Raw genomic sequence first — 23,800 nt, 5'->3', positions numbered from 1 at the left:
GCCTGAGACACTGGACAGGATCGCTGAGAGCATTTGCCCTGGTGGGTGATTGCCCTACCCTGAAAGAAGAAACTTTTCCCTTGAAACTGGGCCGTGATTCCTGAGTTGCGAGTTTTGCAGCTCCACCGTGGGAACAACAAGAGCCTGCCTGTGAGGCTCAAATGGACACAGGGAGAAGACTCCCCTCTGGTTGGTTGTACAGCGGCTTTAATTTCCCAAGGACTTCTTTTTCCTTTTTGTTGAAAATGTACCCCATTGGTCGTCCCATTTTTGAGGAGGAGCAACCCTTTGCAGCTCTTCGTCCTAATTCTCATGGTCCTGTGTGGTCCTCCTGGTCCTCTGGATCCAGGATCATTTTTGTAATAATATGTCTGACTGCTTTCATAATTGTATTAGGAATAATATTTATTCTGCGAGAGAAAAGTTCATCTGAGCAATTGACAACTGTTACTTTACCCTTTTCTTGATTGATATTCTAGCCCTCATAAAGGAAACACTGGAAAAGTCTAGTGAAAATGTTTTTATTAGATATGTGATGTTGGCTATTTTGAAGTTGAAATTGATGGTCACTGAAATGCATAGGAGTCTTGAAAATGTTTTTACTGGATGGTTCTAGGATTTGCTTAGGACTAGAAAGCTAATAGTTCTGTTTCTGATAATAGTAATTACTCTCTCCTGCTATCTATATGACCCAATGCTCTGTTCCCTTTGTACTCCTGCTTATACCTTCTACATACCAGCTTAACAATATTTAGAATGAGAAATGCCCACCAAGCAATGAATTAGGATATTGATAAATTTATGAAAAAAATTAATATGCATATTTCCTACTGGTTTATGGGTCTGTCTTTAGCCCATGCTAAAAGGACCATCTGTTGAAGATTGCATTAATCTCTTAGCATGAGCTGAAAGCCATTTTGTATTTGGCAGCCATTTTAGTTAGCTATGTGCTGGACATTTGCTGTTTCCCTCTCCCAGAGTCTTGCACATGCGCAAATGTGCTTAGCTAGTAGAGTGCACCTCTTCCTAGTATAGAACTGTCAGGCTGTTCTAACTGATGTCAGCAACTTATTACTCCTCCTACTTGTTGACTGTGCAGTTTCTGTATGACCATCTATGTGCATAACTCTTATGTGTACTTGTACCGCCTTTTTCAGCCCCTGTGTGGGTATAAAAGGACCATGCTTCTTCTGTTCAGTGTGCTACTTCACTCAACACCGAAGGGTGCTGTGTGAATGTAGTTCCACCTCATGAGGTTTATTAAACTTTGTATTTTCTATTCCAGTTTCTGTGCCAACTTCTTCCTATTGGTCTGAGGATTCTGTGCAGAGAAGGGCGAACCCCTTGCACTGGTAGGCCTAGCTGAGGTCACCATCAACACATCAGTTGCTTTTGTTACCAGAAATTGGTGGAGATTCTGGCATACTATGGTGACCTCTGCTGCCCTGTCGAGGAGAGTTATGACCCAACTCCTGTTTAGAAGGAGGGTTCTGATCATCCATGGCATATCTAGCTGTCAATGCTGCAACTTTCTTTTTATGGAAAGGGGCTTTAAATGAAAGGAGCCTATCTCCCTTTCTTATCTTCACCTCAGATGAGGGTTGTTTCATTTCAGTTGCACATACTCTCCTTGTCTGTGATTAGAACATGCTCTGTGGTACTGTTGGTCGGATGATTCCTGAAAGGTACATTGAGAACAGATATCAGGAATCTACTAACTATCAGGAGTCTTGACTTTAGTGCACTCACGAAATTTGTAAAGTCTCTCAGAGACCTCTGGGGATGGAGTACCTCTACGTTCTCTCGTATTTTGTTGTTGCTTGGGTTTATCCCCTGATTAATGAGAGAAGTAAAGGACTGGCCTACTGTCCTTATCAGAACTAGGCTTGCCAAGAAGTGGTACGGCACATCTGGTTCCCAAACTAGGAAACTACCATTGCAACGCAGGAAATACAACTTAATGACTTTACAGTGCATTTTGTAAAATGCAGAAGACATTACAACATGTGCCATCACGACAGATGTTAATAGGTAAACTTTTATAATAGAATAATTTTAAAGATTGATGTTTAATTTGTTTTTGGTTGTTTTCTTTTTTTAAAATATAATTTCAAATATATAATATTAAATGGATGTTAGGGAAATAGAGGTTTTGGATGGAGAGGTGTTATAATACTTGGCATTTCATTTTAATACCTGGGTATTAATTTATTATATTTTATATTTATTTAGATTTAAGAAACTCTTGAGGGTGTAACACCTACCCTCTGGTAAGGGATATGTGTTTTTTTGAGTGGAGTTGTGAATTAACATTCCGGTAATAATTCTAATACCTGGGTATTAATGCATTACATTTTTTAAATATTTTCAATATTTAAAAAATGTAGAAATAATTACTCTTTGGTGTATAGCACCCACCGGCACTGGATGTGAGGGAAATGGAGGTTTTGGCTAGGGGAGTGTATTGATACTCCGGTGTTAATTACCATACATGGGTATTCATTTATTTTGAATATTAATGATATATATATATATATATATATTTTAATCTAAACGATTCTCTTCGATGTGTAACACCCACCCTCTAGTGTGGGATGGGAGGAAACAGTGGTTTTGGGTAGAAAAGTATATTAATACTCTGGTATTAAATTTTAATACCAGAGTATCAATGTTAACTCAATAAATTATACATGTAAAAAAGATGTTTAGCTTGGGGATGTAATACATATTTAAAATTTAAATAAACTGTAAATAAAAACACTTTTATATGTGGGAAAAGATTTATTGAAAATTTTTTAATACAGATGAAACGTATACATATAACTTTATTTATTACAAAATATTAGTAATGCAATAACGTTCTGGAAACGATTCTGCAAATATGAACTAGTTTAAATTATTTAAAAAAAAAAAATTCCCTTAGAAATATATTAATAATATTATTGTAAACATTTTTTAAAGTACTTTTCCCTGCTTTTATATTTAGTTCAAAGGGAGAAATTATCCTTTTTTCCTTTTTACTTTCAGGTTTCATGTATGCGGTTGTACATGTGTATCTACAGTCGGTGGAGCATTGCGATCAAGATCAGAAGTATGGAAAAGCTGTGGTCAGGTGAGTCAAATTTAATTTATTAAACAGATTATGGGTGGCATACTTTATTGTAAGGAGAGAGGAGGGAGGTAGCAAATGTTTCTCTGTAGGTTGATGGCTCAAACATTGCATTCGTAAGGATCCTGGGTAAGGACTTTTGTATGATTCATGTGTAGTTGTCATCTTATGGAATTTTGCCCCATTCGAAATCTGAATTTTATTACTCCATATCTACAAATTCAAGCCTGCATATTGAACTGTACATTAAACTTTCAGAAAATGTCACTCACAACTTAATGCAACGTCTTGCACAAGGTTCCAAAAAATTGGTGAGAGGACAGTGCAAGAGTGAGAGGTAGAGGTTAAGAAACTAGTAAGAAATAACTTTCCTTGGGGGCAGCCTAGAAGGTAGGATGCCTTAAGCAACTTCCCATGCCTGAATACCTCTGGAGTACTTGAATCTTCAGCAATGTCTGAATTGGAACTGTAAATTAAAAAGCTACACAACAAGCTTCTGCAAGGAGGTAGGTGTTAGCTATTGGGAGGCATAGACACCTGCCACCACCTGCTCTTTAGTTGCGTATATTATGATACTTCTTGACTTCTTATATTCCAAGTTAGTCAGATATGTTTCCCCTTCAGTACTACAACCAACTGTGATGGCTTGATGTTAGTTTGGGGGTTGGGGAGGGTTTATTCTTCACCTGTTAGACCTGGCATCTTTGGCATGGTTCTCCTCTAACTTTTTTCCTTCACCCCTCCTGTTTTTGGTGGCTCTGCTCACTATTTAGCAGCTCACTGTTGGTCAGCTCACTTTTTGGCAACTCGATTTTTGCCGGTTCTGTTTTTGATGGTTCAATATTTCTGTGGCTCACTTTTTTGCAGCTCACTAATTGTCATCTCGATTTTTGGTGGCTCATTTTCTGCAGCTCGCTTTTTGGTAGCTCTTTCTATTCTGGTGCATTTCTTTTGATGGGTCTTAATGCGGTTAATGCCACTAACTAAACCACTATTATGTTAACAGGATACTTCTGCCCTATCTCGGAGTTAACATCGCTTTTCGTCTTGTACACATTGGTTTATGTGTTGAAAAGATTTAATAAAACATTTTTTTTTAAAACAACTTTGTTCAGTTACAATGGCTTAGAGAATGGTTAGTTTGCCTTATAAGTTGTTGGGAGTCTTAAATCCCTTTTAAGACATATATTTTTAAGGATCCAGGATAAAGACATTTTGATTATTCATGTGTACTTGTGTCTTCTTATGGAATACTTTCCCCATTCAAAATCTGAATTTTATTATCAATATCTGCAAATTCAGCCCACAAATTGAATTTTACATTAAACTTTCACTCAAAAATCACTGTAATGTCTTGCCCAGGGCAGCCACAAATTGATAAGAAGTGGACAGAGCGACATTCAGAGTTACAAGTAGCTGAAAGAAGAGCTCAGACTTGTGAAAGATCACTTTCCCTGGGGGCAGCCTAACGGAAAGGACGCCTTGAGCAACTCCCCACGCCTTAATACCTCTTGCGTGCTTGAAGCTCCAGCAATGTCAGGTTTAGAATTGTAAATTCAAAAGCTACACAATAAGCCCGGGTAGAGAAATTAACTCCACTTGCGAAGTCTGCACTCCATGTGCAATGAGGAGTTCCTGATAAATTCAGCATTCCGTGTGAAGAGGATTTTCAGCAATGTGAACTACAGGATACCCTTGCTCTGCTACATCCACAAGGTTTGTACTGCGCTGGTGATTACCTTTGAGCGCTGAGGTTTTTTGTTGGCGCTTACCTAATTCCTATGCCCTCTCCCCCAGGTGGTAAGTTAGTAGGTAACTGCAAGTATGTGAATAATGATATTGCATGTCTTCTGCGGCAGGACCTGTGGTTCGAGTGTATGTACAATCCCAGGGAAGTCCAAAAGGCATGCAGGTCTGGCCTGTAAACGGAGAGATCCTAAGGGAGGCTAAGAGGATCACTGTTAAAACATAGTGCCTTGATTGCATATCAAAGTGGGCTTCAGGTGGGAGTCTGAATCCAAGAACAGTTAAAAGTAATCCATTTGTTGAGTTGGCCCTCCAAGGGTACCCACTGCAATCGATCTGCCTCTCATCCATGGACTTGTTTTTGGGTGTGGGTTTTGAAAGCACAGGTTTTAAGCACACCAATCGCTAACAGTGTTATGTGTGAAGTTTGGGTCTGCTCTTTCAATAATTGCCTTACTTCATTCTGTCATCTTCTGCCTCAGTGCTTACGTGGAGCTACCTGGGTGCAGCTGTGTCTGCACATTAGAGCAAGACCCGCGAGAGGGAGCCAGCAGGAGCTTACACTTCTGGAATTAGCACATCAAACCCAGATCTAGTGGCTTTGCCAATACTGGTTTTATTTCAGTCCAGGGACACCTTTCCCGTTGTAGCAGCAAATGGAACGGTCTTTTTTGAACTTTTGCTTGCCCCATTTTAGTCTGCTTGCTGCCGTCATACTAGCAATTACTGCTTTTAAGAGGGGGCATGATTTTTTATTTACCTTGCTGACTAACTTGGCAGTCTACGTTGGACTGGTCTCTCACTAGTCTGACATTATTGGGGCTACTCGGCTTCCTAATGCTTTGAAGAAAAGGGTGGGTTATGCAGGGTATGGACTCTTCTCTTGTCGCTTCTGTGACCTTCAGATGGAAACGATACATGGTCCGTGCTGGACCTAGTCCAGCAGTGACCCAATGAGAGAGGGTAATTACAGGGTTATACAACATCTACCTCGTTCACAGCAGCTCTGCAAGAACCGCACTGGTTCTCAACCACAGGCCACATGCATCTAGTCAGGTGGGAAGAAAGTCCTAGCTAGTCCAACGCTGACAGTCTTGATGGGGACAAGAGGTCCTTTGCTCCATTCATTCCAGCCTGTCCGATAATCTCGTGTCAGGTATGCCAGTTGAATGGACTCCGACCCAGCCCTACCTCCCTTTTGGCAGCAGCGGACTAACTGGAAACAAGCCTGACTGGTCGGACCTCAGAGAGGCTAGTGGGGTTGGTGCAGTCATGATTCCCATGTTACAGCCCCTGTCCCAGCCCACTCAGGCAGTTCAGAAGCACAGGTTTGTCCTCTGTGTATTGTAACTGTGCCAGGTAAATAAATCTGCTGTAAAGAACTGTGTGTACTGTGATGACAAACGTCCGTCCTAATATTATAGCTCCGTCGGTTAACAAGCTCACTACAGAGATGCTACCCCGTGTCCTGCAGTTTTCATGTTTACACTCCAATAAGAAGTGTCTGGAGTTTACTGCAACTGCTGCAGAGATTAGTCTAAACTGCACGTTGTGAATTTCATTCTCAGTAAAATTAATCTGTGGTTTAAGGCACCTGTCGCAGAGCGCTATGTGCAATCTGTATGCAACTCTAATCTAATCAAATCGGCTTTATTCGGTTAAAAATACAACCATCCTAAACGTAATAAACGCACAGTATACAATAAAATGCATTTAAATAAAAGAGAAGATAAAGATCTAAGGAGCGAACACTAAAAGACCATATGCTTAAAGTGCTACGTACAGGATACCCAATTCAAAGGAGGCTATGACCCTGGTAACTTCGCTATTCTTCACAGAATATACAGCAAAGTGCATTAAGTTTTGAATTTCATCAATATGTCAAAAAATGCATAATACATAAAGTGCCATGTGCTAACTATATAATTTAAAAACAGAACTACAACCCTGGACATTTATCAATATGTGACCCATTTTCTTCATATGCAAGCGCCTCAAGATGTGAATTATTGTATCTTATACTGATTAACTTCTGGATATAAACCGCCACTGCACCACAAACTCTATCATTTGCTAGGCCACAGATCTACTCAAAGGCAGTTTTATATGTGAACAGTCTCTCCTTTAAAAATAATGGTCGTAAGAGACTCTTCCTAATAATTCCATAAAAACCGCAGAATAAAATAAAATGCAACGTTGTCTGGTCCCATTTTCAATCACAAGGGCACTTCGGATGATTATGGTTCCACTTGCCCATCTTTGGAAAAGCCATTAAAAAGTGGTCTAATCCCATTCTTAGTCTTGTAAGGTAAAATCTGTGTTTTGTGTGTGTGACCTGTAATAAGTAATATTGTCTCCTCCTTTCTGCAAACTCACCTCCTGGCACACTATGGGTTGGGGGGTGAAGTCTACTTTACTCCTGAGGGACTTTGGGGGCCAAGAAGCCCTCCTGGTGCTTCCTGTAAGTCCGACGCAGCAGAATTCTTGAGCGCTGGCCGGAGGCCTGGCCCTCTTTCTGCAACACTCTGCATATGCGACTACTACGTTATAATTAGTAATTAGCATTTAAAAAACCTTAGAGATTCCCTGAAAAAAACATAGGTTTTAGGGAAGTTATAGTTAGTTGGACATTTCAATCGTACAAAACCTGTTAAATTTGTCCGTTCTAGTTAGTTTAGCTAACTATAACTCGCACCCCCGCAATGCACTGATGATGATGTCGCACATTAAATCACTCATGACCAGGTCAGTGACATCACAAAAAGGTAGGTCTCGGTTCAGAAAGCATTGTATTTTTAAATGGTATAAATCCGTTCAGTATTTACTGAGAAATAAAAATATCAATATCTGATGGCTGAGGAGGATTCGTGAACCCTCCCGAGCATGAGATTCATTTTGATTGGCTGTCAGGACTCCAAACCAGGAAGTGTTGGCAGCCATCTTGTGACTCAATAAAACAGAGTCACAAGAAAACAGTAAAAAAAAAACAGGATGATTAACCAGAAAAGGGGGCAGGATCTAAACACCCTGACCCCTAGGCCTGCTCAGGAGGTCCCACAAGGACCCCCAGGGCCTAAAAAGCATTTTTTAATTTGTTTTTTAAAAATGAAGCACGGACTCCCGTGCTTCATTTCTTCAAGCCCCCGGCTTGGCCAGGTCCTGGGGGCAATGTTTCATTAATGTGCGGGGGCCTCGTGGGGAGCTTTATTTACTATGCATGGGGGCATATACCCCCCCCCCCATAGCCCCATAGCCCAGGGACCACCACCTCCCTGGGCCTTTATTAATTATGGGGGGGCCTCATTGGGCCGCCCCAAGGACAGCCACCTCCATGGGCTTTCATTAATTATGGGCAGGGGGCCTCGCAGGCCCCCCAAGCCCTGGGGACCACCACCTCCCTGGGGTTTTCTTAATTAAGGGGGGGGCTCGCGGGCCCCAAAACCTGGGGACCGCCACCTCCCCAGGGCTATGTTTCACGATTGGATGGGGGGCCAACTGGCCCCCTTCCTGGCGCCCACTATGGCCCTGGGGACCTCCTGGGCCGGCTCTGGCAATGTCCCAGGGTGCCCACCCCGGGACATTGCAGTGTGCAATGACCGGGCAGGAGCACGGCTCACGCCCTGTCATTGCAAACTCTGCTTTGCTTCGTGAAAGCAAGAGCAGAAAGCCTGCACTTGCTTCCATGAAGTGAATCATATTGCTTTTGAACAAGGAGAGTTGCATGTCAGCAGCTTCCCTTGTCCAAAAGCAATGCCGGTTCCCGCAGGAGGCAGAAAGCCAGCTGGGACTGCGGGGGCATTGGGTTCCCCCTGTGTTCTCCAACGTGAGGGCCAGACCCGGGGTATCAAGCGAACGGACTTCCTTTTGAAGTGAGAGAAATAATTGGAGTACATCAGTTGAATTCGTGTCCTGATGGCTGTGTCTACTCATGTAGTGATACACGCAAAGTCTCAACCTTGAAGCCAGTAATCCATAACAAGTCCCGCCAATTGAAGCGAAAAAGACCGAAAATAAAGAAAGAATTTTTCAGTTAGACTCAGACGAATCTCTTTTTTCAACCAAGACTCTCTACGATCCTGGCAGTTTCCTTTGATTCATTACGAGTGGCAACTGCCGAATTTGTGTGAACATCTGTTCCATCACCTACAACCTAGGCTGTTATACACCTCCAGTGTCCTGAAGAAGACCCGATATGACTGTTTACAACGAATGGTTGAAGTAGGGTCGAAACGTTGACGGTTCCACAGTCCCTTACCAATTGGAATTCCTTGTTATAAAAAAAGATAGGACATGTGCCTTACAAGGTTTATTATATACCCATAAGGAAGTTGAGGACTTTTTACAACAGTTTTTGTATATTTCGATTTTATTTAAGAAATACGTGCTTATATTGTAAATACTTACACTTTCGCTATTGCACTGAGTCACTTTATTCACTTTGTCACTGCGTCGTTTTTCTAAAATACTGTATATACAGCCTTTTCATTCTTCGTGTAGGATTTTTGTTTATTTGCCTATATTCGAATGAGTTGATACCTAATTGAATAGACCATGAATAAATTGTTGTCTCCCAAATTGTAATTCATTGTTCAATACTGATTATTTGATTATTTGATTGGTTTATTAATGCTGTGTTTTTTGATGTTTTTTGATTTGTGTTGTTGGATTGATTACGATTGAAATTAACAGTTTACCTAGGGAACCATTGTTTACATTATATCGATGATGCCCAGGTTCCTTGGGTTATAGGGTTACCCCTGTTTGTTTAATCCCAGACCCGGGGTATGGCGTCCCCGGGCCCGTCCTTAAAAAATAAATAAAAATAGGCCAGGCCCTGGGGCCAGAAGTGGCCCAAGGAAGGGGGGCACATGGCCAACCTCCCTAACATAAATAAAATCAAAAAAGAGGCAATGCCCCTGGGGATGGGGTCCCCCGGGGCCAGTAATGGCCTCAGGAGGGGGGCCACGTGGGCCCCCTCCTTTAAAGGTAGTTTTATTTTTTTATTACAGTGCCCATGCCCCAGGGGATGTGGTCCCCGGGGCAGAAATCGGCCTTGGGAGGAGAGGCAGCATTGCCCCTTTTCTCATTTTTAAAAAAAGTTTTAAAAACGTGTCCGGCCCTGGTGGGTGGGGTCCCCAGGTACCCAAAAAAATACTACAAGGGGGGCCACACAGCCCTCCTAAAAATATTTAAAAAAGAAAAGCTGGCATCTTGGCAGAGGCCCTTGCCCCTCCCTGCACCACTCTGCAAACGCACCTACTGGTGTGTTCTGAGTAAGGGGATTAAGTCCACTTCAATCCTAAGGGTCCTTGGGGGGCAACTAGACTACCAGGTACCTCCAGTAATCCCCACACAGTGGGATTGCTGAGAGGTGGTCCGAGGCCACGCCACTTTTTACACCACTCTGCAAACGCGCCTCTTGGTGCACTGCCGGTGTGGCGATGAGCTCCTCTTGTGTCCTGAGGACCTCATGACTAAAGTGGACTTCATTCCCCGAGCAGCAGTGCGCCAGGAGGTGCGTTTGCAGAGTGGTGTAAGAAGGGGGCGTGGCCTCGGACCACTCTCAGCAATACAGATGTGTGGGTCTTACTACAGATAACAGGGGGGGCTAGTTATCCCCCAGGGACCCTCAGGAAGCAAGGCGACTTCATCTCCCAACCAAGAGTGTGCCAGGAGGTGTGTTTGCAGAGTGGTGGGCAAAGGGTGTGTGGCCTATGTCCACCTCTCAGCAATCCCACTATGTGGGGCTTACAGGTAGGCTAGTTTGCTACTAATGGCCCGACAAGTGAAGGGGACTTCATCCCCAAACCAAGAGAGTGCCAGGAGGTGTGTTTGCAGTGTGGTGGGCAAAGGGGGCGTGGCCTGCTATGAGAACTTGGCAATCCTGTTGTGTGGGACTTATTGGAGATAATAGGAGGGGTAGTTCGCCCCCAAAGATGTCCTTGGGGGCCGACTACCCTTCCTGTTACCTCCAGTAAGTCCACACTGTGGGATTACTTAGAGGTCTTTGGAGGCCACGCTCCCTTTCTCCACCACTCTGCAAACTCACCTCCTGGCATACTACAGATTGGGGGATGAAGTCCAATTTACTCCGGAGGGACCTTGTACCTCCTGTAAGTCCTATGCAGCTGAATTCCTGACTGCAAACGCGACTACTAGTTAAAGAAGCATTTGCAATGTAATAGGTTTCGAATTTGCGAGAGTTAGAGCTATTGGCATTGTAAATGTAAACGTTTTTTTACTAATGTTTTTTGGAGTGGAGTGGATGTACGTTGTGTGTAGTGGAAATAATTGGATAGAAAGTTTGTGGTATTTAGTCTATAGGAATTATGTACAGTGGGATTATGTGATATGGAGAGTAATTATGTGGTATGGTAGTCTGTGGTGGTGGGGTGGTAACCTCAGGTTTAGTCTTCCTCGTTTCCATAGAAGCTAAACTATGAACTCAATGAGACAAAAAAAGAAGGAATCACTGAAGAGCACTTCTGGACCTAGTCCGAGGTATAAGCAGGGCCACTGGAATTATGCGACTGTTTGGCTGCACCGACATGCGCACAATTATACATTTTCCGAATTAGCCACATATTCCATCATCTGCTGCCTAATCTGCATATTTGAACAAAAAAAACCCTTGTTTCTAGCTCAAACGTTACCAAAAATGCAGCGACAAGTGTTAAAGCGTGGTGGAAGGTCCTTTTGTAAACCTAGAATGGTCACTGGTTACTTATTTCTAAATGTGGGTGTTACATTGGTACTTATGGTGTGCAAGCCACTATTGCTTCTTTCTGCGCCTCTCTTGCCTCTTTCTGCACCTCTGTTGCCTCTTTCTGTACCTCACTTGCTTCATTGTGCACCCCTTGTTTCTTTCGGCACCTCTCTTGCCTCTTACTGCACCCCTCTTCCCCCTTTCTGCACCCCTCTTCCCCTTTCTGCACCCCTCTTCCCCTTTCTGCACCCCTCTTCCCCCTTTCTGCATGTCTGTTGCTTCTTTCTGTACTTCTTTTCTTTCTTTTTGCACCCCACTTCTCTTTCTGCACCCCTCTTCCCTCGTTCTGTACCCCTCTTCCCTCGTTCTGTACCCCTCTTACTTCTTTTTGTACCTCTGTTCCTTTCTGCCCTTCTTTGGTTTCTTTTTGCACCCTCTTGCTTCTTTCTGCACCACTGTTGCTTCTTTCTGCACCCCTCTTGCCACTTTCTCTAGCCATTACCCCTTTTTGCATTTCTGTTGCATCTTTCTGCACTTCTGTTGCCTCTTTCTCCATCACTCATCCCTCTTTCTGCACCTCTGTTGCTTCTTTCTGCACCGCTTTCGCTTCTTTCTGCACCGCTTTCACTTCTTTCTGTAACCCTTGTGCCTCTTTCTGCACCTCTGTTCTTTTTTTCTGCACTTCCTTTGTTTCTGCAACTCTCTTGGTTATTTCTGTAACCCTCCTGCCTCTTTCTCTTCCCCACTTTCCCCTTTCTGCACCTCTGGTGCTTTCTGCACTTCCCTTGCTTCTTTATACACTTCTCTTGCTTCTTTCTGCACCCCTTGTGCCTCTTTCAGCACAGCTGTTGCTTCTTTTTGCACTTCTCTTGCTTCTTCCTGCAGCCCTCTTACTTCTGCCCCCCGTGCCTCTTTCTGCACCCCGTGCCTTTCTGCACCCCGTGCCTCTTTCTGTGGATTCTTTCTGCACTTCTGTTGCTTCCTTCTGCACTTCTGTTGCTTCCTTCTGCACTTCTGTTGCTTCCTTCTGCACTTCTGTCGCCTGTTTCTATATTCAAATAGGAAGTGCAAGCTGTCAAGTCTAAAGGTCTGTGTGCTTTCGTGACTGACGTATATGTCTACTTGCACATGTGTTCTTAAGTGTTATGCATCTAAAGATGGTAGCTTAAAAAGCGGTTAGCTTCTCTTAAAGGTGGTTTAATCTTCTCAGATCTGCTCTGTCATTCGGTTTCACAAGCAGACATGTCTTATGTATATATGTTATAGAGCCCCTCAAATATACTATTGAAGACCCATGTGCCCTAAATTGTGAACAGAAAGAAATGTATACACCTTTTTTTTATACAAATTTGCAGAGTATGCTGTTTGAAACACAAGTATTCAAGTGTTTGTATGTTTATTCTCATTTAACATATCACTAGGTAAAAGCATAGGCACGCATGCATACCTTCACAAACTTGGTCAGACTACCAACAGTGGTATGCTTATGATTGCTGTTTTATATTTGTTAGGCATAACATTCTGAGCAGTCGATTAATAGTGAACCTTCAAGAGAAAAGTGAGGTTTAAGACCTCTTCTGAGAAGGATTAGTGATTAGGGTACTTTGTATGAGTCTGTAGTAAAGTACAGTCAAAGTAGGCCTCTTTCTGCACCTCTGTTGGTACTTTCTGCACATCTCTTGCTTCTTTCTACACCTTTCTTCCTCTTTTTGGACTTTTATTGCCTCTTCCTGCATTTCTCTTACTACTTTCTTCCTCTTTCTGCACCTTTCTTCCTCTTTCTGCACCTTTCTTCTTCTTTCTGCACCTTTCTTCTTCTTTCTGCACCTATCTTGCCTCTTTCTGCACTTCTCTTGCTTCTTTTTGCGACTTTCTTCCTCTTTCTGCACATGTCCTACCTATGTAGGCATTGTTAGAACTTGGCATTTAAAAAAACCTTATAACACAGGTTTCAGGGACATTATAGTTGGACATTTCACTCGTACAAAACCATAGAAATTTGTCCATTATAGTTAATTGAGCTAACTATAACTTGCGCCTCCGCAATTCACTGCTGATGACATCACATATTACATAACTCATGACATGGTCAGTGACATCTCAAATGACATCGCTGATGACATCATCCACGTGATAATCTGATGCACCTCCTCACAGCCTAATATAAACTTTGATACACCCAATCTAAAAAAAAGACTGCCATTCTCGAAACCATAGACACACCAATACCAGTTACTATATACTCACTTACTGATTTCTAGGTGTACACACGCACATCCACTCCCTCATCCACACAGTCACTCATACATGCTGTCACTCATCAATACGGCCACTATCATATGCACTAATAGTCATCCAGACACTCACATACCGCCACTTACCCATAGTTACTCATACACCTAGTCAGTCACGGAAAGACTCAATCAGAGTGCTATTTATTCACCAATACAGCTATACACACATACCACCTCACTTATTCATGCAGATACTAACACATACTTACTCTCTCATACAGTGACACAAGCACACGTATCCATACAGCCACTCTCACAGTCACTCACTGTCACATATATTCATTTATATACTCCAACAATCGCGTATACTGCATTTCACATATGTAGTTACTCGCATGTACCATTGAGACATCCATTCACTCACCAACTCAGCCATACACACACTCACCCATACAGCCCCTCACAGATGTACTCTTGAACCCATACACCCAGTGAATCACTAATTCACACATCCATGCAGGGAGTCACACACACACCCCACAGACACTCAGGCACCCATTCAGGTGCACAGACCACCAATCAAAAACCCATATAGACACTTGTGTAGCTACTCGCCAACCCAAGCCACTTAGACACCAACTGACAGACTGATACAGACATTCATACAGATTAGTCAGTCACCCATATATTAGTAAGACACGTTTAATCACTCACTTATACAGTCAGTCATGCACCTATTAAATCCATTCAGGCACTCGTACACCCACTCATTCTTCAATACACCTTGGCATATATCTATATATAAAACGTATTTAAATTTTTTAGAAACACTCAGTCACTGGATGATGTCATCAGTGATGTCACTGACCATGTCATGAGTGGTGTAATATGTGATGTCATCAGCAGTGCATTGCCGGGAGTGCAGGTTATAATTAGTTCAACTAACTATAACACCCAAATTTCTCTGGTTTTGTATGCGTGAAATGTCCAACTATAATGTGCCGGAAACCTGTTTTTTTCATTGAATTTATATGGCTTTTTAAATGCTAATTTCTAACTATAACGTCCCTGAATCCTATTGTTTTTTCAGTGAAAAAAATATATATATATATCACCAAGTATGTCCCAAACAAAGCCGCACTCCTCAGCCCACTAAAGGGCAATAAAGGGCATTGTGTTAATAAGAGAGTAGAATGTAATGATTGTGATACCAATAAGGATTTTGGTGATCCGAAAGGCATAGGGCGAACTAAGACTAATGATGTTACAATTGCCAATTCTTTTTTTGCCAAAAGATTTGACACCATTGCTGGGGATTGTGGCTCTCTATCGCTCTGTCTCTCTCTATCTCTCTATCGCTCTGTCTCTCTCTCTATCTCTCTATCGCTCTGTCTCTCTCTCTGTCTCTCTCTCTGTCTCTCTCTCTGTCTCTCTCTCTGTCTCTCTCTCTGTCTCTCTCTCTGTCTCTCTCTCTGTCTCTCTCTCTGTCTCTCTCTCTGTCTCTCTCTCTGTCTCTCTCTCTGTCTCTCTCTCTGTCTCTCTCTCTGTCTCTCTCTCTGTCTCTCTCTCTGTCTCTCTCTCTGTCTCTCTCTGTCTCTCTCTCTCTCTGTCTCTCTCTCTCTCTGTCTCTCTCTCTCTCTGTCTCTCTCTCTCTCTGTCTCTCTCTCTCTCTGTCTCTCTCTCTCTCTGTCTCTGTCTCTCTCTCTCTGTCTCTCTCTCTCTCTGTCTCTCTCTCTCTCTGTCTCTCTCTCTCTCTGTCTCTCTCTCTCTCTGTCTCTCTCTCTCTCTGTCTCTCTCTCTCTCTGTCTCTCTCTCTCTCTGTCTCTCTCTCTCTCTGTCTCTGTCTCTCTCTCTCTGTCTCTCTCTCTCTGTCTCTCTCTCTGTCTCTCTCTCTGTCTCTCTCTCTGTCTCTCTCTCTGTCTCTCTCTCTGTCTCTCTCTCTGTCTCTCTCTCTGTCTCTCTCTCTGTCTCTCTCTCTGTCTCTCTCTCTGTCTCTCTCTCTGTCTCTCTCTCTGTCTCTCTCTCTGTCTCTCTCTCTGTCTCTCTCTCTGTCTCTCTCTCTGTCTCTCTCTCTGTCTCTCTCTCTGTCTCTGTCTCTCTCTCTCTCTCTCTCTCTGTCTCTCTCTCTGTCTCTCTCTCTGTCTCTCTCTCTGTCTCTCTCTCTGTCTCTCTCTCTGTCTCTCTCTCTCTGTCTCTCTCTCTCTGTCTCTCTCTCTCTGTCTCTCTCTCTCTGTCTCTCTCTCTCTGTCTCTCTCTCTCTGTGTCTCTCTGTGTCTCTCTGTGTCTCTCTGTGTCTCTCTGTGTCTCTCTGTGTCTCTCTGTGTCTCTCTGTGTCTCTCTGTGTCTCTCTGTGTCTCTCGTGTCTCTCTGTCTCTCTGTCTCTGTCTCTCTGTCTCTCTGTCTCTCTGTCTCTCTGTCTCTCTGTCTCTCTGTCTCTCTGTCTCTCTGTCTCTCTGTCTCTCTGTCTCTCTGTCTCTCTGTCTCTCTGTCTCTCTGTCTCTCTGTCTCTCTGTCTCTCTGTCTCTCTGTCTCTCTTCTCTCTGTCTCTCTGTCTCTCTGTCTCTCTGTCTCTCTCTCTCTCTCCTCTCACACTCTCACACTCTCACACTCTCACACTCTCACACTCTCACACTCTCACCTCTCTCACTCTCACACTCTCCACTCTCACACTCTCACACTCTCACACTCTCACACTCTCACACTCTCACACTCTCACTCTCTCACTCTCTCACTCTCTCACTCTCTCACTCTCTCACTCTCTCACTCTCTCACTCTCTCACTCTCTCACTCTCTCACTCTCTCTCTCACTCTCTCTCTCACTCTCTCTCTCTCTCTCTCTCTCTCTCTTTCTCTCACTCTTTCTCTCACTCTTTCTCTCACTCTTTCTCTCACTCTTTCTCTCACTCTTTCTCTCACTCTTTCTCTCACTCTTTCTCTCACTCTTTCTCTCACTCTTTCTCTCACTCTTTCTCTCACTCTTTCTCTCACTCTTTCTCTCACTCTTTCTCTCACTCTTTCTCTCACTCTTTCTCTCACTCTTTCTCTCACTCTTTCTCTCACTCTTTCTCTCACTCTTTCTCTCACTCTTTCTCTCACTCTTTCTCTCACTCTTTCTCTCACTCTTTCTCTCACTCTTTCTCTCACTCTTTCTCTCACTCTTTCTCTCACTCTTTCTCTCACTCTTTCTCTCACTCTTTCTCTCACTCTTTCTCTCACTCTTTCTCTCACTCTTTCTCTCACTCTTTCTCTCACTCTTTCTCTCACTCTTTCTCTCACTCTCACTCTCACTCTTTCTCTCTCTATCTAACTCTCTATCTATTTCTGTGTGCGCGTGTATGTATGTGTATATATATATATTTTTTTTCACTGAAAAATCCATAGGTTTCAGGGGTGTTGTAGTTTTGTAGTTAGCTGGAAATTTCACTCCTACAAAACCATAGAAATTCCACCATTCTAGTTAGTTCAGCTAACTATAACTCGCACCCTTGCAATGCACTGCTCATGACGTCACATATTACAACATTCATGGCATTGTCAGTGACATCGCTGATGACATCACTGATGACATCATCCAGTGACTGTTTGTTTCTGTAAAGTTTAAATATGCTTTATATATATGCCAAGCTGTATTGAAGAATCAGTGGGTGTATAAGTGTCTGGATGAAGGATTTACGAGATGTGTGACTGATTGCATAAGTGACTGATTAAACGTGTCTTACTAAATGCATGCATTAGTGACTAAACTGTGTGAATGTCTATCAGTGTGTCTGTTGTTGTGTAAACTAGTACATGGGTTAGTCAGTAGCTACATGACAGTTTGTGTGGGTTATTGACTGTTTGCCTGAGTATTTGTATGGGAGACTGAATGTGTGTGTGGGTGGGTTGGAGGTGTGTAACTGCATAGATGTGTGACTAGTTGATTCACTGGGTGTATGGGTTCAAGACTGCATGTGGAAACAGCTCTATAGGTGAATGTGTGTATGGGTGTGTTCGTGAGTGAATGGAGATTTCAGTGGTACATGCAAGTAGCTACATATGTAAAAGGCAGTTTATGTGAGTGATTGTGTATAAAAATAACTATATTTGACAGAGTAATGACGAAAGTGGCTGTATGGATGAGTGTGTACTTGTATCACTGATTATATAAGAGAGTAAGTATGCACTACTATCTGCATTATTTAGTGAGGTGGTGTGTGTATAACTGTATAGGTGAGTAAATGGGAGTGTGATTGATTCGAGTAAATGGGAGTGTGATTGATTCTTTACATGACTATCTAGGTCTGTGAGTAACTTCATGGATGAGTGGCGGTATGCAACTGTTAGAAAAGGTGTATGACTGATTATGAAAGCGTTGTATTGAGGAGTGACTGCATGTATAAGTGATTGTATGGGTGAATGAGTGGATGTGTGTGTAGACCCAAGAATCAGTGGGTGGGTATTTAGTAACTGGTATTGGTGTCTCTATGGTTTCAAAAATGGTATCTGTATTTTAGAATGGGTGTATCAAAGGTTCTATTAGAGTGTGAGGTGGTGCATCAGATTATCACGTGGATGAAGTCCTCAGTGAAGTCCTCAGAGATGTCACTGACCATGCCATGAATGATGTGATGTCATGAGCAGTGCATTGCAGGGGCACGAGTTATAGTTAGCTGAACTAACAAGAACGGTGGAATTTCTATGGGTTTGTAAGAGTGAAATGTCCAGCTAACTATAACGCCCCTGAAACCTATGGTGTTTTTCAGTGAATTTTTAAGGTTTTTTAAATGCTATTTTCTAACTACAATGTCCCTATAACCTACAATGTTTTTTAAGTAAATTTTAAATAGAAGTGTATACTTTTTATAGTGAAAACTAACTTAACAGTAGTCTTTTATAACTTATAATTATGGCTCCTGGTTTTATGGTATTTATTTTTTGGGCAATTCCGTCTGTATTTATCCATATTTTAAAAAATAAATAATTGTATCTGTATTTACCCATATATATTTTGGGTTTTGTGTAAAAAGGAATCTGAAATGAGTATATTTCCACATTTATTTGTCTGATAAATATGCACTCATGCCTGATGGGCTGACCGTTTTCATTCATATAAACAGATGATTAAATATGCACAACCTTGATATTAAAATGTGCATGTTTTCTTTTACGAGCATATATATTGCTGTTTAAGGCTCTTTACTAAAACTCTTATTGTTTTAACCCTTTTACTTTTAGAACAGATCTATTGGCCTGGTAGTCATGATTGACAGCATTTAGAATCGCACAAAAAAATAACCCAATTTCCTTTTTTATCGATATTTTAAAATAAATTTTCTGTCTGTATTTATCTGTAAAAATAAGTGAAAACAGGAAGCCCTATAAGTGCAGTAAAAGTGTGACGCAGCACCTATAATACCTGACTTCGAACAACAGTGTTCACAGTTCGATTCCCGGCTCGAGAAGCATGTTAGCCCACCACTATCTCACTGTGGGCAACACCTTGCTTAATCTTTCCAGCGCCCCCCAGTGCCGGCACACATTTCCGGGGGTAGCTGTACGCTTTACAAATGCTGGCATTTTTTTAAATTTAACAGCATAGTGATGACAAATATTAGTACGTATTTTTTTTTTCTTCTATTGTGAACGATATTTTTTTATGTCTTCTATTTAGATGTTTTAATCATGAGAATGCAAATGACACAGTTTGCCGGGTAACAGTTTTTAAACTCTCCAACGTATGTACATATTAAGGACCTTATACGTGTTACGATGGAAATCAAAACCTTTACAGATTCACATTTTGTAACTTTGCCCAATACGTGCACAAGGTAAACAGTTAAAACGTGAGCACGTGTAAACTATAAAACATGACATCTAAATAGGCGGTGCCACATCTTCCTTTCATAGGCTACTCAATAACCAAAAAGTATATAAACCACACCGGTTGTTCAATATTAGTTTAGTTTTCGCGAGTTATTTATCCGTGTTCATTCTGTGATGCAGGTTTCCTTTTCTAGCGTTGGATTCTTGTTTTGCGGCAACAAAACATATTCCGGAGTAATAAGTTGTTTGATTATGGCAGAGTAGATATTTATAATATGTATCTATTTGTCAATATTTAAACATTTATATATAGAAAAAAGTGTTGTTGCATGTTTTTGCTTTTTTTTCTATAACGTTAGCAGCTTGTTTTCAGAAACAGATTACAGCAAACATTTCTCCTTTCAGCTTATATATTGTGACTTTCTATATTATAATATTGACACTGTATTTTACTTCACTTCAGAGGAGTTGGTGATCCGCCGGCGCAAACCCTAAAAATGTATAATTAACGTCACCAGCTTCCAGTTGTTAGTCTGTTTTCCCCTGGGGATCATATATTGTCAATATGTATATTATAATATGAACAGTCATGGTGATCTCAGAGGAGTTTATGACCCGTCGCCACGAAGATCAAACATTTTGAAGTCCCGGTGAAAAGAAGCTCTAAAAATATTCACCGCTCGAAAGTATTTCGTTATTGATCTTCTGTTGTATTCATAACTTTACTTTCATTTTCTTTTTACTGTAGCAATGGTGTCACTCGTTATATAGTAATAGACTCTCCTATTGTTACAGAAGAGGAATTGAAGATTTGTCTGCGCCATGTGAAATACAGCTTACTAAGCTTTATAACATACTTGATCAGATATTTTTTCAGTGAGCATATTTTACGAAATTGCACTCTAAAAAATATAGCTTTCATACATACTTTCTTACTTTAAACATTTGATAAACCCTACACTTCGAATGTTTTCTAATTTCTATTTTTCTCATTTGCGGTTGCTATTCACCTTCTCTCTATAGAATATATAAGACCAGTACTGTATATTATAATAGTACTGTCCTATATATTCTTAAATGAGTACGTGATTTGTTAGCGGAACAGTGTGCGACCTCTAAGCACTACGACAGAACGTTCCCAAATTCTACAAAATACAAACTTGAAAAATGATAATGCATACATTTCTATGTAATATGAAGTCCTTTGTGATAAACTGTTTTTTTACTTCCTCTTCTGACCTCAGATGATGTAGTGCGGAAGTGTTGGTTGTAGCACTTCTTTTCTACTTTATCTTAAAGTAACTGATGCCCTCTTATATATTCAAGAATATGGGGCAACACTTTTACAAACTATAGCAGAAAAAAGGAGGGTTTGGCCACGCTTAAGTGATATTTTATGAAATTCCATTTTTATAGGTCACCCCTTTAATATATACAGCGTCAGTATCTGAAGAAAGTTAATTTGTAATTGCTAAATAAAAACTGTTTGAAACCTAAACTGACATTTTTGCTGTGAAACCACACCTACCCATCAGAAAAGTAAATACCACATTATAAGTAAATAGTGCTCCTGTGAAGTATCCCACCCGCAAACTTAATAAAAAGAAGACCGCAACACACTAAGTTATTTTTCCGCCATGATTTGCACACCCCACGGCAATTATATAAATGGTCTAAAAAACAATTTTTACCTTCACAATCCCTCTCCACAGAGTTAATAGTGTTCCTACCCTCCCCTCTACTACTTTGTTTTCCTGTACTACTTTGGAAGTGCGTCACAAAATGGCTGACAACAGTGAACCGTTCCCACCCAATAAGGAGCAAACTTGTACTCGGAACACTTTAGCCAATAAAATGTCCTTGTTGTTCTGCAGAGGAGGAGCGAATGGCTGCCAACACTTCTACTTTTAATGCTTCACAGCCAATGAACATTAAGCTTGGGAAGGTCCCGCTTGGAACACATTACCCAATGAGATGTCCCTAATACTCCGTGGAGGGGGAAGGAATCGCTGACAACACTTCTACTTTCAATGGATTACTGCCAATCAACATTAAGCTTGGGAAACTCCTCCTTGGAACACGTCGGCCAATCAGGTGTCCCTCCTACTCCGCGGATAGGAAGTGAATGGCTGCCAACACTTCTACTTTCAATAGTTCGCAACCAATCAACATGAAGCTCCTCCTTAGAACACGTCAGCCAATCAGATGTCCCTCCTACTCTGCGGAGGAGAAGGGAATACCTAACAACACTTCTACTTCCAAAATTTCGCAACCAATTAACATTAAGCTCTGTACGGTCCTCCTTACAACATGTGAGGCAATTAGATGTCCTTGCTACTCTGCTGAAGGCAAGTGAATGGCAGGAAACACTTGTATTTTCGATGGTTCGCAGCCAATGAGCATTAAGCTTGTTGTTAGAACACCACAGCCAATTAAACGTTAATTTTGGCATGCAAACAGATGCAGAGCATGCCCTCCCATATATGAATAAATTTCCTGTTACAAAGTGACTCTATCCTTGCTAAAAGTGAACACTGCATAATGAGTAAACATTATTCCGCATTATATTAAAGGAAGGCAGCAATACGGCGCAATGTTGTTTTCCCAATATAATTTCCACAGCCTACTGCACCCACCTCCCAACATAAGTGAAGACACGGGGATGGGGGGTCCCCAGCGGGCCCCTGCTATTAATTTTAAAGAAATGCCCCCGGGATAGAGAACACTCCCTACCACATATTAATACATTTCCTGTAACAAAGTGACTCTATCCATGATAACAGTGAACACTGCATAATAAGTACACATTATTCCGCATTATATTAAAGGAAGGCCACAATACGGCGCCTTGTTGTTTTCCTGATATAATCTCCACAGCCTACTGAACCCCCCCCCCCTCCCAACATAAGTGAAGCACCGGGACTGCGGGGGCCCCAGTGAGCCCCTGCTTTAATTTTTTTAAGAAATACCCCCGGGACCTAGCCCACCCAGGGGCCTCATTAAAGTAAAACGTGAGAACCCGCGATCCCAGCGTGAATTGCGCCGGTTATATTTTTTTTAAACTATTTTTTGGCCCTTCTAGGACCCCCTAAGCAGGCCTAGGAGGCCAGGGTGTTTCTACCCTGCCCTCTTCTCTTGTTTTATATCTTTGTTTCTCAGTTTTCTGGTGACTCACAAGATGGCTGCCAACACTTCCTGGTTTGGAGTATTGACAACCAATCACAGTGAAGCTCGTGCGCGGGACTTAGGCTCCGCCTAGATATCGAAACTTTTATTTTCAAATATCTCGGCAAATACTGAACGGATTTACACTATTTTAAAAAAAAAAAGTCTTTTCTGATCCAAGCACTACTTTTCTGCCAAATTTGGGGTAATTCAGTTCAGTAGTTTCGGCTGTAGCCTTGCACAAAGTTTCCTATGGGACATTGATTTTTTCACGTTTATCTTTTCAATTTCTCAAAACTACTGAACGGATTTACATCATTTAAAAAAAAGTTGCTTTCTGAACCAAGCTCTACCTTTCTGCCAAATTTGGGCTAATTAGTTCAGCAGTTTGGGCTGTAACTCGTCGCAAAATTTCCTATGAAAATTGCCATGGGGAAAACTCGTTTTGAGACCCTTCTTTTTTCTCAGCCCCCGCTTGACGAATCACCCCCAAACTTTCAGGATATGAGCTGACCTGGATAGACTTTTTTTTTTTTGTAGAATTTCACGAAGATTCGTCAAACAAGGCAAAAGTTAATAGCAAATCAAAAAATGCTTTTCCTATGTAAACTATAACTACCTACTGGCGACCGCCAGTAGAATATATATATATATATATATATATATATATATATATATATATATATATATATATATATTCACTTAAAAATCCATAGGTTTCACACATGTTCTAGTTGGGTGGATATTTCACTCGTAGAAAACCAATGAAATTCCCCTGTTATAGTTACTTCAGATAACTATAACTCGCGCGCCCGCAATCCTCTGCTCATGACGTCACATATTACATCACTCATGACCTGGTCGGTGGCATCACTCTTGACAAAACTGATGACATCATCCTTGTGATAGAGTGGCGGTCGCGTGAGTTATAGTTGCCTGCACGAACTATAACGGGGGAATTTCATTGGTTTTTTACGAGTGAAATATCCACCAAACTAGAACATGTGTGAAACCTATGTTTTTTTAAGTGAATTTGCA

General features: G+C 41.7%; 1 long non-coding RNA gene across 2 annotated transcripts in view; it reads left to right on the top strand.

Annotated features, from left to right (window-relative positions):
- The window catches only part of LOC146812280 (uncharacterized), a 369,505-nt gene that overhangs the window by 54,174 nt on the left and 291,531 nt on the right, over positions 1-23,800 (top strand). For both annotated transcript variants that reach the window (XR_014965894.1, XR_014965895.1), the window contains exon 2: positions 3,028-3,112. This is a non-coding gene — a long non-coding RNA (uncharacterized LOC146812280). The remainder of the gene's footprint in view (positions 1-3,027; positions 3,113-23,800) is intronic.

This window comes from Triturus cristatus, chromosome 7, assembly GCF_964204655.1.
Source record: "Triturus cristatus chromosome 7, aTriCri1.1, whole genome shotgun sequence".
Lineage (NCBI taxonomy): Eukaryota > Metazoa > Chordata > Amphibia > Caudata > Salamandridae > Triturus > Triturus cristatus.
Note: the sequence above shows the minus strand (reverse complement) of the source record. Positions and strands in the feature narration are given on the sequence as shown.